The 13,263-nt window shown below is 37.0% G+C and overlaps 1 protein-coding gene across 1 annotated transcript in view; it reads left to right on the plus strand.

The window, feature by feature from the left end:
• Nucleotides 1-13,263, plus strand: part of LOC107757979 (cytosolic carboxypeptidase 6-like) — a 31,864-nt gene that overhangs the window by 14,380 nt on the left and 4,221 nt on the right. The window lies entirely within an intron of this gene.

A 13,263-nucleotide genomic window follows, 5' to 3' on the forward strand; every position in this document is an offset into this window, starting at 1 on the left:
AAAAGTTGTGTGTTCAGTAAGATTTTTTTTATGCATTTAAATATTCTGTTCTTTTGAACTTTCTTTATCAAAGAATCAAAAAAAACTATCTTGATTTCCACAGAAATATAAAGCACCACAACTGAAATGTCAGCATATCCACATATTAGAATTATTTCTGAAGGATCATGTGACACTGAAGACTGGAGTAATGATACTGAAAGTTCAGTTTTGCCGTCACAGAAATAAATTACATTTGAAAATATATTACAATAGGAAACAATTATTTTAAATATTTCACAATATTAATGTTTTTGGTTAAATAAATGCAACCTCTTCTTTCAAAAACATACTATCTTGCTGACCTCAGACTTTTGAATGGTGGTGTGTGTGTGTATATATATATATACATATATATGTAGCAAGATATATATATTTGTTTATATACTGTATTTTGCCCTGTCTACTACCTTTCACGTCATGTCTCAAAATAGTTGCTAGTGAAGGATTTGGTACTGTGTGCATTGAGATTAATGGGAATGCTAACAGATACATTTCTCCAGTTTTTATAGACCACCTTGCACACTTCTATTTCTCACTTTCTCCTCTGGTATCTCTGACCCTGAAGTCTCCTTCTGACTGAAGGAGGAAGGGAAGATAACATGAACAGATGAAGGACAAACTTCTCATTTTGTTTCGCCTCTACAAAGTTGTTCTGTCTAGTGAACTGATTAAGTTCTGGGTGTTTAGATACAGGAACCACAGGTTGTTTTATTGACAGAGAGGCTTTGAAGTGGAGCTGGATCCTTTTGGTTATAGGTTGTTTGTGAGTTGGTTTGTTCAGTGACGAGCAAACAGCCTGGTCACTATGTATCTTCCCTGAAGACTCTTGCTCCAACTAGAACGATCGAGAACTCCACTTTTATTGAATTTTCCCCCTCATGAGGAACATATGGCTGGTGTAAAGACCCGATTTTCTCGAATCGATGCTGCAGCTCAGTAGACAAAAGCCAATGACTTGTGCTGCTGTCTCACTTTCTGAAATTATCTCTCCAATGTAGGTGCACCAAGCGACATACTGGGGTGGCGTCATGGTTCGATAATGAAGGCTGGGGTGATAATGTCACTCTATTGAAGCTCGGCTCTCTTCCCTGCGTTTAAGCTGCATGCTGGTCATACAACTCTATCCCCTTATTTACCGAGAACAATGCTCACTCATTGATCTCTTAATTATTTCAGGAATCGTTATCAGAGAGCGAGGCTTTGTTGACCCGGTTGGCTGTTAGACACATGAGCGACGTCAGCTGGCTAACGGAAGTGCGCTGAAACGCTCTTGTCGTTGAGTCGTGTCAATGAAGATGTAGGATGAGGATGTAGATCTACTTCTGTGCAAACACCAACAGGTATACAATCCATTTGTATGGATTTGGTGGACTCATTTAGAGAATATTTATTCCTTTAATTGGAAGAGGATGGGGGTTTGAATCATGTTTGGCTGACTTGAAATACCTACAATTTAAAACAACAACTAAAACAATTGCCCGGAACACACACAACACACTTGTGTGCAGGTGTGTGCGCTTGTCAACTATTGCCACTCAGAGTCAGCTCTGACCGGTTTCAGCACTGACTAGATGGATAAATAATATTTAATAAGTACTTTCAACGACTGATTACTGAAGAATTCATGGCTTAGTTAATCACAGATATTTAGGGGGGCTGAGATGAAAGACCCTAAATCAACACCTTTTTGTAAGATAATACTTTCTCAATGAATAGAGAACCAGAGAGCGATTGGGAAACTGGAATTTTATTTTATTTTATTATTGTTATTTTTTTTTTTTTTTTTTGTGCTCTGTGCAGATTCATATCTGAATCTGAGGTTGAAAGCCACTTTATATAAAGGAGTGAATTCGAAGGCTAAAAGGTCTGTGCAAACTCCAGATGTGTGTAGCTAAAGTGCCCTCTAGTGAACGGAAAAAGGTTGGTTGAACTTTGAGCGTGTGTGTGTGTGTGTGTGTGTGTGTGCGCGCACATGTGTGAGCGTTTCACCCCTGTATCGCTCTGTCACGCACCCAGCTGCTAGACGTTCATATTTACAGGCGTCTCTTGCATTAATTTATTTATTTGTTGGGGGTTTATCTCAGAGCGAGCAGTAAAGCTGCTGACTGATGCCTCATCGGTTTCACTGTTTCTCTCCGCTCGCCTGCTGCCTCGCTGGGCTGTCATCTCCAAGGCCCAGCCGCTTCAGTCGCAGTAATAAGAAACCCATCCATGTAGAATTACTCCACAGCCTTACAGATTATTTTCCCTTAGTGACAGAGAAAAGATAGAAACAACAAAAAAGGCAATTTACAGCTTGCTGTAGTCATAACTTACCTGTGAGGCCTCTCTCCTTGAAACAGCATTTTTTCCCCATCACTTAAAACAGCTGTGCCATGAAGTAGCGACAGGTTAAAGCTGATTGTGGGCTGTGCTATTTATTAGTTGTGCAAAACACAAGCTAACAATGAGGAACCTGCCACGGAAGAACGTTGTACACATTTGGGCACACACAGACATTTATGAGCCTTTCATATAGTGAGAATATCATTATGTGTGTGTATATACTGTATATTTATATTAAAATTTTTTAAAGAACTATAAATCTTGCATAAAATAACCTAAAACAGGGTTATTATAGTTAACTAAAAGAATAAAAAAAGACATTTTCATTACTTTAAATAAAACAGATGTAATTAAAATAAAATGAAGTAAAAAATGTAAAAAAAAAAATAATAATAATTCATCCAAGGAAACATTTCTCATTTTAATTTAGTTTAACTTGATGTAAATAACTAAAACAAACTCAAATTAAAACTAAAAATGAAATAAAATTGATTAAAACTATATAGATATAAACTACTAAAATGACAAAAACACACTAAAATTACTAAAACTTTAAAATTAAAGTGAAAACTGAAAATATTAAAATAACTGATTCAAAATATTAATCAAAACTATAATAGTATGTCAGTGATACTAAAATAACCCTTGTCTGAAAATATATTCTGTAGCTACCTTTATATTTTAGAAAATATCATAATTTGCAAGGCATTCATCATATTTTGGGGTCTTTGGCATTAAAAGTTTTTAAAACCTCTGGTTTTAAATTGTTAGTGTAATAGAATGGAATTTAGATTCTAAACAATTGAGGAAAAACTGAATATGGTGTGACTTTTTAAAGGTTATTTCGTTGTAGATCTGGGAGGGTGTGTTAGTTTGTGTGTGTGTGGCACGCGAGGGTTGAGGGTGTCAGCCTCCAGTAGTGGAAGGGTATTTGCCGTGGTATGTAGTGCAAAGATTGGGGGCAAAGAGGTTACCAGAATGTGACATGCCACTTTTTACAGGCCAGTTGGCAGGTCTATGGAGCGTGCAAATTATCAGCAGAGACCTTTACAGACATGACTTCACTCCCCAATAAAAACCCAAACAATGACAACATTATAATTACCTGCAAAGGAATTCATTCACCTTTCCTAACCTCACTAAACAAACACACACCTATACACACATGCATAATGTACTGCTAATGTTGACAGTGGCACCACCTGGATAGAGATCTCACCATGCTCCCTAAAGCTGTATTTCATGACAGAAGACATTGAAATATCCTTCAGTCAAATGGCTCAATTCCTCACATTTTTGCTCCACCTTTGTCTCATTATACCAAGCATATCGGCAATATAGAACAGCAGCACTGAGGGAATAATTTAACACATTTAATGATTTATCACCAACTGTAATGTCACACAAAACGAGGAAATTTATGATGGATGCACGGTCCGGTCATTGGTAACCTGTAACTGGTTTTTATCGTCGTCACAGCATCCCCCGGGTGATATAAGCTGGTTAATGCCTGTGGCGGCAAGGTGCCTCTGTACGAAGCTGCTGCAGGTGGTTATGACTTCTTATTCATTTAGATTGACAGCATAGAGAGTGGTTACCTTACCTTATAAGGAGCTTAATGTGTTAACTGAAAGTTAAAGTTTGGCTGAAAGTGAAAATGCAAATTTTAAACAAAGTAGTTATCGATCTATACATACATATATAAAACTTAGAAAGATTACATAGAAAGACAACATAATATAAACAAAAAGTGTGTGTATAATAAAATAAAATATGCATTATTTATTTAAAATTTTATATATATATATATACACACATACACCAGGGGTGGCCAACGTCGGTCCTGGAGAGCCACAGTCCTGCAGACCTTAGCGCCAACCCTAATCAAACACACCTGAACAAGCTAATCAAGGTCTAAGTGTTACTAAAAAGCAACAGGTAGGTGAGTTTTTTTTCAAGGTTGGAACAAAACTCTGCAGGACTCTGGCTCTGTATCTATCAATCTATCTATAAATAATGTATGTTTTAGTATACATTATTATTATTATTATTTATCTTTCTAAGTGCATTAATAATAGTAGTTTTTAATAATAAGTCAATTATTTTAACCTAACCCTAATGTTTATTATGATATTATATGTATATACACGTACATATGTGACCCTGGACCACAAAACCAGTCATAAGGGTAATTTTTTTTTTAAATTGAGATTTATACATCATCTGAAAGCTGAATAAATAAGCTTTCCATTTATTTCCTAAAAAAGTACATCCTGATTGGGAATCACTGAGTTATAGAACAGCCCAAACTGTTGTTAAAGTTGATCAGTTTAAGGATTTCCTTTTGTTAGTAATCTCCCTTCATATTCATCGTCATTTATCTGCAATCAAACAACTTAATTGATGAGGGATAATGGAATGCTTTTTGTCCAAGTCGTGCTGTTCCTGAATTCATTTGAAAACGTGAGAGAGAAGTTCTGATGACACACCATCGTTAGAATGTCGAAAACAGGTGAGCGCCGAGTGAGTCTGGGATCTCGTTCAACACCCAGCTGGATGCTTTGATGGAGCGAGCTCACTCTGTGACTTTCAAATCACTTTGAGAGCCCATCGTCCTAAGAACTTCAGAAAATGTTGAATAAAGTTTTGGTTTGTTGAGTTTAGCAGACATCTGTGGTGCAGACACATCCATTCTGATTTACTTTTTCTGGAGATATTTGTCTTGACATAAGTAAAGTGTGCTTGGGGATCGATTAGAATTACGATAGCTAGTCATCCTAAGGGATGAAATTATGCTGTTTTAGTTTGTAATTTGCCATACATAGTAAACCCATCAGTTTAGCGGTTTATTTTTAAAACTGTGTACTGTTTTGAATTACTAGCATTGGTCAGAAAAGTATTATTTTGTTGTTTAATGATTAATCAGTTAACCTTCCATATGCCTAATTATGGTATCCATCAAAACTTGACAAACTGGTCAGGGTTAACTAATCATTTTTCTCGGATTGTGTATATATATGTAGGGATGTTGTTCCAGGACCAACAAAGGTTTACCCAAAAACATATCCTAGTTGGCTAAATCATATCTGTGTGAATATCTTCAATGAGATTGATTAAAATTACAGTGGCATTTAAAGATGTGGTTTTTGAACGAAACGTTTGGGTAAAGTTTAGTATTAGGCTTAGTGCTAGACACCTGAAATGGGGAATGTTTCAGAGAGACATTCATAATAATTTTGCCTCTGCCCTTTACCGACTGACAGGTTAACAAGTCTTCTACTTCCCGTCATCAATGAAGGGAGAGAGAAGGAGCGTGAGAGAGAAAAACCGCACCGTGTTATGGCGACCGTGCCATTTTCTTTTGTCCTTTAGGCTACAGACGACTACTGAGAGAGCTGTTATCCCTGGGCTAAGCTATAAAAGTCTCACTCAATCAAGCACCGCCCTTCAATGTCAGACGCTTCGGTTTGGATCCAGCGAGCTTAAATGTTGCACTGCTGTCTTGAGAACGAGCCATACATATAAAGCGATCCAGCACAGGCACAATGTCGGATCAGGCAGCTCAGTGGATCCAGCTGCCTTTAACATCAGTCAAAGCCTTTTCTAAAGACAGTTCTATTGATCCTCAAGTTAACTGCCAATGGCTGACATGAGATCAGCCCGAACAATAGCCTGAATTATAGTAAAGAGCATAAGAAGGACCTTTTTTAGATGCCAAATAATAGCATTTCAAACATGACAATACAAGACCATATTCATACTGTATATTTGAAATTTAGCCCTTTCAATCAAACTAAAAAGGATGAGAGGTCTTTAAATCCTCCAGAAAATTGAGTTATCAGTAACCTGTAATACAACAATGCAGGGATACACAGGCCTCAGCAAGACTGTGGAAATCACATGCATGCTTTGCAGAAGGCTTAACGTGATTTACCCAAGACAGACATATTCCTGGATCAATGTCCTTTCTTGATCCTGGAACAACAATCTGTAACACTTTACAATAAGGTCTCATTTGTTAACATTAGTTAATGCGCTAGCAAACATGAACTAACAATGAGGAATATTTTTCACAATACCCATTAATATTTGTTAAACTTAGATAATAAATTACAGTTGTGCATTGTTTGTTAACTAATGTATTAGTAAATGTTGAAATTACCATTAACTACGATTAAGAGATACTGTATTGTTAATTTTTAAGTTCATGTTAACTAGGCAGTTAATGTTAACAAATGAGGCTTTATTGTAAAGTGTTACCCAACATTTTTCTCAGCCTTTCAGATTTTGAGGATAGTGTTAGAGTCAAGAAGGTCTAAAATACTCGAAAAGCTATCTGTTAACATTCCCACAGCATTTGTGTTATTTTCATGCATTTTGTGTCTATTTCAAGCTTGAAAGCTTAATTTTCTATTTATTGCAATTGTATAGAAAAAAGCAACCAGTTAATTGCTCCTTTTGTGTTCCATTAAGAAAAAAAAAAGCCAGAAAGGTTTGGCATGACAAAGGGTATTTATTTAAATTTGATGCTGTCACTCTAATTCATTCTTAAATCAGCCTTTATTATCTTTTAATCTGATAATTATATAATTTAAAAGATAGTGCCCCTTAGCTTCAATGTAATTAGCTACTTTTTGTTATCTTGTAGTGTGAGTTTAAAAAAAAAAAGCTAGCTTGGCTGTATTTAAATTAAATTATGAATAGCTTGTAACTTCACAAGCTACAGTTTCAGAGTGGCTTCCTCACTGCAGCACTCTTAATGCCTCATTAACTGTTCCTAATTTTTATGCGTAGCATGTCTGCAGCAGTGATAAATTAAGATTTTAATTACTTACTATTATGAACACTTAAAGGGACAGTTCACCCAAGAATAAAATTCTGTCATCATTTACTCACACTTATGTTGTTCCAAATTTTCATGACTTACTTTCTTCTGTATAGAACATAAATCTTGGCAAATGTCTCATTTGTCCATTCAATGAAAGTCAGTCCAATGCTTTTTGGACCCCATTGACTTTCATTATATGGACAAAAACAGTTGAAACAATTTTCAAATTAATGTTAGGAATATAAAACGGAATATAAGATGACAGAACTTCATTTTTGGCTGAACAATCCCTTTAAAAGGATTTGGATGTCTGGAAAGGAGATGTTCTGTCATCAGTTGTCAGTTCTCAATCAGATCATTGTTTTATACTCTTTGGCTGATGGTTTAAATGGGCTTAGATGTATTCAGTGTTTTCCAGTGTGAGTTAAGAAACTTCTAATGGTCATAACAGAATGGATATGGTTCTCTCTCGCTCTCTATCTATGGAGTAGATTGTCTTGAGAGGTCATCAGATACGGCAGTGTTCTGGTCTTTGAGAGCTTTATGGCATGAAATGGATTTGATTGTGTGGATGCAGTCGCATCCGGCCTGTGGCCAATCCAGACACTGTACCTCTGCATTGCTCTTAAAGCCAATACTTCATACCAGAGAGCTTACCTCAGCCCTTTAGCACCACTGCTCATGGTCATCTCCTTCCTATTAACACTACACCAGGGCCTTCTGATGGGAAAATGGCACCAAGTGGTCTGCCGAGTAACATTATGTACGTTGCAGACTGTCTGGATGCATGTATGTGTGCATGACACATTGTATTTGATTACATAGATGAATGTTGAGGCACTTAGGAAGCATTATTAAAATTTCCTGCTCGGATTCCTGCCAAATGCACTTCCAAAGCCCGAGTTTGTCCTCTACAGCTGTTAACTTCGGTTTCGCCCTACAGAGGCCGGACGAAAGGTCCTTACTGGGAGTTTGAGCAGAGGGGAGATAATGCCTGCGTGCTTTATGTGCTCTTGTTTACTGTTTTAATTAGCATTGTTAATTGGCACTTTGTGACACCCCAGTGACAGGCCTGTCACTCCACTGTATTGATGCCACTCTTGTCCCTAATTTGTCTGCTTGTTAACACACGGCCGGCTCCAGACCAGGGTGCCTTGTTTCTTGTCATTGGGCCATCATTGCCCAGTTGTCTGTGCGGAAGCGTTTGCGTGCGAATACACAGTCTGGAAAACAAATTATTTGTCAGGCCATGGAAAGGTCCATCTCCATCTTGTCTCATCAGCCCCCTTGGAGACCTGTCCTTGAGTCGCAACAAAGACGGCAATCGATCCAAACATCCGAGCATATGCCGATGACATTAAAAACCTCACACGCATGAATGACTCTGACTGTTTAACCCATTTAAGCCCACGGGAAACTGAAGTCATAGAAGGCTCTATAGCTCAATCTGTTAATACTTTGTGGGTGACTTTAGAAAGAGCATTTGAAAACTTGGCTGCTTGATAATTTGTCGTGGTGGTATTTAATTCATGCTACTATTTCCAACCATTTACTCACATTATCTCAGTGTACAGTATTGCATACAATTCTGTTGGAATTTCTATTTAGATGTAGAGAATTAGCTGTATTTTAATCAACTTTACATGAAAAACACTTAAAATTGCACAATATGTTGCACAGTATGAAACATTGTGCAAATGATTCTTACTATGACATATCTGGGAAAAAGCTGGGCATATTAATATGTTAACTGAAACCGCCAGACTTCTGGAACATAGTGTGAAGAAAACATGCTGAGATTTTAGACTTTACAGCCTTTTGAAGTGTTGTATTTCCATTAATGCATATAGTAAATTTTCATAAAGGTACAAATAAAACTGCTTTATATTTAATCATTTAGGTTACTCCTAGGTATTAAATATGCAGCATCTCATAAAATATTATGTGAAATGCAGGCTAAAATAGACACAAAGGTGAACTTAGCCAGCTGCTGCAAAGGGTAAATATGCATAAGAATCACTGACTGAGTGCCCTAAAACAGCTGGTACTGTCAGCTTGCACTTATTTGTGCAGAATCCAGCACTCTTGATTGCATTAAGACCAAATACAATCCATATTGGATGCTACAGAGGGGGTGAGATGTTCTCTTTCAACTAAAGATTGGACATTTACATGTGTACATTAGTAATAATAAAATAGATAAAGAATGAATAGTAGAGTAAAATGTGTTGGTTTTTGTGAGAATTAATGCCTGTGAGAATTTTTGCAGAGAAATAGTCACAGACCTATTTTTTTTTTTAATAAAAATGACTGACAACATCTGGTTTATAGGGTTATTTTCATGATGTTAAACTGTTTACTTCTAAAGAAAACTTCCCCCATTTATTAGGATTCCCTTCAAATCTGAGTGATTAAATGTGAAGCGTAATTCTGTCTCATGATGTTTGCAGTCTGGCTTCTGTTATGTGATCGTGACCACTTCACCACACGGGATGCCTAACCTTCATGTCTCATTATTATGCAACAGCTCTGGTGGAACGGTGGAAAATTCCGGCCCTCCACAGGCCACATCCCACGTTCTGGCAGTCCCTCGCATTTCCCCCGCTTCCAGGTTGTTCTAGGCATTCTGGTTGCTGCTGGGCCGTGGCCAACAGCCAATCAGAGCGCAGGAGAGTCCCGCTCACAGCTGTGATGCTGATGAAGTCTTCTCCTCTTCCTCATCAGACCTTCCATCACATATTTCCTGTTATAAATGGGTATGATGTGACATCACAAGTGGAGAGGCCATCTGCACACGGCAGGGTCCCGGGCTATTTCTGTCAGGGTTCCACGCACGCACACACAAGCTGGCTGGAAGAATTTCTGTTTAGCAAGGGGAAGCATTAAACTTTTTACAAGGTCAAAGCAAAGATGTCATGGATGAGAGAGATTTGAGGACACTTTGACGTAATATTGTGTTACTTCTGCCAGACCAGGCCAGTGGTTCTCGACTGGTGGGTTGCAAATCAAAAATGGATTGCTGGTCTGTTCTAAGAAGTGCTAAACTATTATAAACGCTACTTATTATTATTATTATTATTAATGTATGTTTAATTTATTATTTGGGATTTATTATTATTTATTATATTATAATATTATTTGAGAAAACAAAAAAAAATTTTAAATGTTGCATATCATTATTATTTTAAAATACTTTTAATTTTGCATAATAGTATCTGACTAATTTATTATTATTATTATTATTATATTTAACGTTTAATTTTGCATAGTAATATTATTTTGGATTATATAATGATTATTATTTTGTATTATTATTTTTAAAAACAACTTTTAATTATTATTATTATTAATCAAACAATTTATTTACTTTTTCATACTGTTATCTTAATCATTAATTTATTATTATTATTATACATTTAAGAAATTTATTTTTCTGTTTAATTTTCTTATAATATTGTCATATTTATTTTAATTTATTATTAGTGTTATTAACATTATACATTTCAGTAATTCCTTTTTTTTTTCTTTTTTTTAATAATATCCTGTTTAATTTCATTTATTATTATTATTATTTTAAGACATGTCCATATTACAATATTTTGCGTAATAAACTATTTCGGTACTGTGTTGAGTCACCACAAAGCAAAACCAATTGAGCACCATTGAAGTATCCATTTTCTTTGCGGTCTTTTACGCCATTGCTTAATCTATACGGTGCACATTAGAAACATAACAGAAATGCCATGTCTTCTGTGTCATTTTTTCAAAGTAAACCGTGCCATCTTCCCTGCCTGGCATCCAAAAATAGCTGTTGTTTTTGGAGGGCTGCAGTGTTTGCAACCCTGGCCAGATGGGGTGTGAAGACAGGGGCTAGAGTCATGGAGAGAGTTCCCATCAGCCCGCTGGGTGAAGGATGGAACCCAGAATGGCTCCATACACTGCAGTGGCTGTCAAGGCCACAGAGAGCGGGGGGGTGATGAGCAAACGGCTGGATCCGAGAGCCCAGATGGAAGGTTTAAACACAGACGCTTTGACCTCTCTGCTCATCAAGGTCATGTCGAGCGCCTGTTTATTTCACTGACAAATGGTCATAATATATTTGGCGATTGATGCGGTAATGAATAACACAGTAGTGCACAAGTAAATCAGAGTAGAAAATGGATTGAATTGTCATTTAGGGTGGGAATATCTGTGTGTCATTTACATGCACGAGACATGACAGAAAGTCCTTTGGTTGGTGCATTCCCATCAAGGAGGGATTGTTATGAGTTAACAGCTTTGGATAATAGGATTCCAGCCATGGCCTTGGGATTTATGTGACCAGGGAGATTTTTGACTGTTGGAAGAAATTGGAAAAATAAAAATAAAAAACGACTGAATCGCTTTGCACCTTGTTTTTCTTCCAGGGCTCTTGTTTCACTCCAACAGCCCTGACAGTCAGACATGTCATCTCAGAACATCAGTAAAGGGCTGACAGCCAAAGGTGAAAAATAACACCTCTGTGTTCATTCATCAACAGTGTCCAGCCCCAAAAGAGCAGCCCGTTAACCACAACACACAGCTGGAGAAAACCTTCCTTATCAGATCATGATGGAACATCAGTTCTGAGCTAGTGTCCTGCAACACAGACATCCATCACAGTCCATAACACAGACTGTATGATCTATATCACAAGATCAAGCTTTTATTTGAAATCTTGTAAAAATGTACAGTTTCAAGACATGTCACCTATACATTTTAACAGGGGCGGACTTACCCATTAGGCAAAGGTAGGAGACCGCCTTGGGCCCCCAAAAGCCAAGGGCCCCCTAAAATGCTTTTCATATAGGAGATGCGCATTAAGTGCTGACACACGAACGGTTGCTGATTACGGTGTTTATTACCACGACAGCCGTCCAAGTTGAACATGCTTTTTGTGTATCCTGCTTGAAGGAGATGAAAATATCATGCTTCTGACTCACCCCTGGTTTAAACGCTCAATTGTGAGGTTTATCATTTTATAGTTTATTTTGTTTTTGTGAAAACCTGTATCTCAACTTGTAAATCAGTTGCTATTTCGTGGTCTACAACATAAAAGAAAGCCATTATAACATGTACATGAAAACTGTAGAAACATTGGACACAACTATGGGGCACCATTGTGCTGCAGCAAGCATCACAACAAAAAAGGAACCTCAAGGTTGATCTAGGAAAATGTGTGCAAAAAAAGACAGAGACCTGTACATAGCAAAACTTAATAGATTAAGCATAACAGATCCCTATAATGCCCCCGTGGTGCTTTTAATGTGTAGCCTATCAATAAAGGAACGGATAGATTTCCTGACCTGCAGTATCCTGATATCTACAACTAACGTACCTAATCAGCTTTCCCTCCTAACGTTACTCCGGAGACTCTTTAAAAACCTACAAAAGCCTGGAGGGGTACAAATGGATGCAATCTAATTTTTTGATGAATATTCAACCTGCTATGTCGTCACTGGAAGGGTAACGTTAAGTCAAATGTGTTGTTAGCTAACGTAATCGACCCTAGCTGTCCTTGTAGGTAGCCAGCATAGCTATATCACTGTGAGTACAGTAGACATCATAAATGTCATGAAATCTTACCCGTTTAATCCCAAATTTTGTGTTGGTTAGCATGTTTTATTGCAACCATTAAAATGAGCCATTTTAGTCGTCTATCGGGATCCTTAGGAATACGATAAAATGATTTCCCCTTTGATTTATGGGACAATCGCGTATATATATATATATATATATATATATGAAAATGCGCATTTTTGAATTAAAGATAACTTACAGATTTAATATGGGCTGCTTTTGGTAATTGACACTTTTTTTATTGGTCATTTTATGTGTTTTACGAATAACAAGATTGACTACAAGGTTAAGAAGCTTACTTAAATGTAAAATGTTTTTTCTCTATTTTGCAATAAAAGACGGCTTCCCTTATTGATCACGTCTCGGGTAGATTGCATGTTTTCTTGCACGGCAGGATGTTGGACTCATAAAAAATAATCACGTAGTTTGTAGTTGCCAAAACTGATTTACCGAAGTCAAAACACGGACGG

Source organism: Sinocyclocheilus rhinocerous, unplaced genomic scaffold (genome assembly GCF_001515625.1).
Source record: "Sinocyclocheilus rhinocerous isolate Xijiao unplaced genomic scaffold, SAMN03320098_v1.1 scaffold1314, whole genome shotgun sequence".
Lineage (NCBI taxonomy): Eukaryota > Metazoa > Chordata > Actinopteri > Cypriniformes > Cyprinidae > Sinocyclocheilus > Sinocyclocheilus rhinocerous.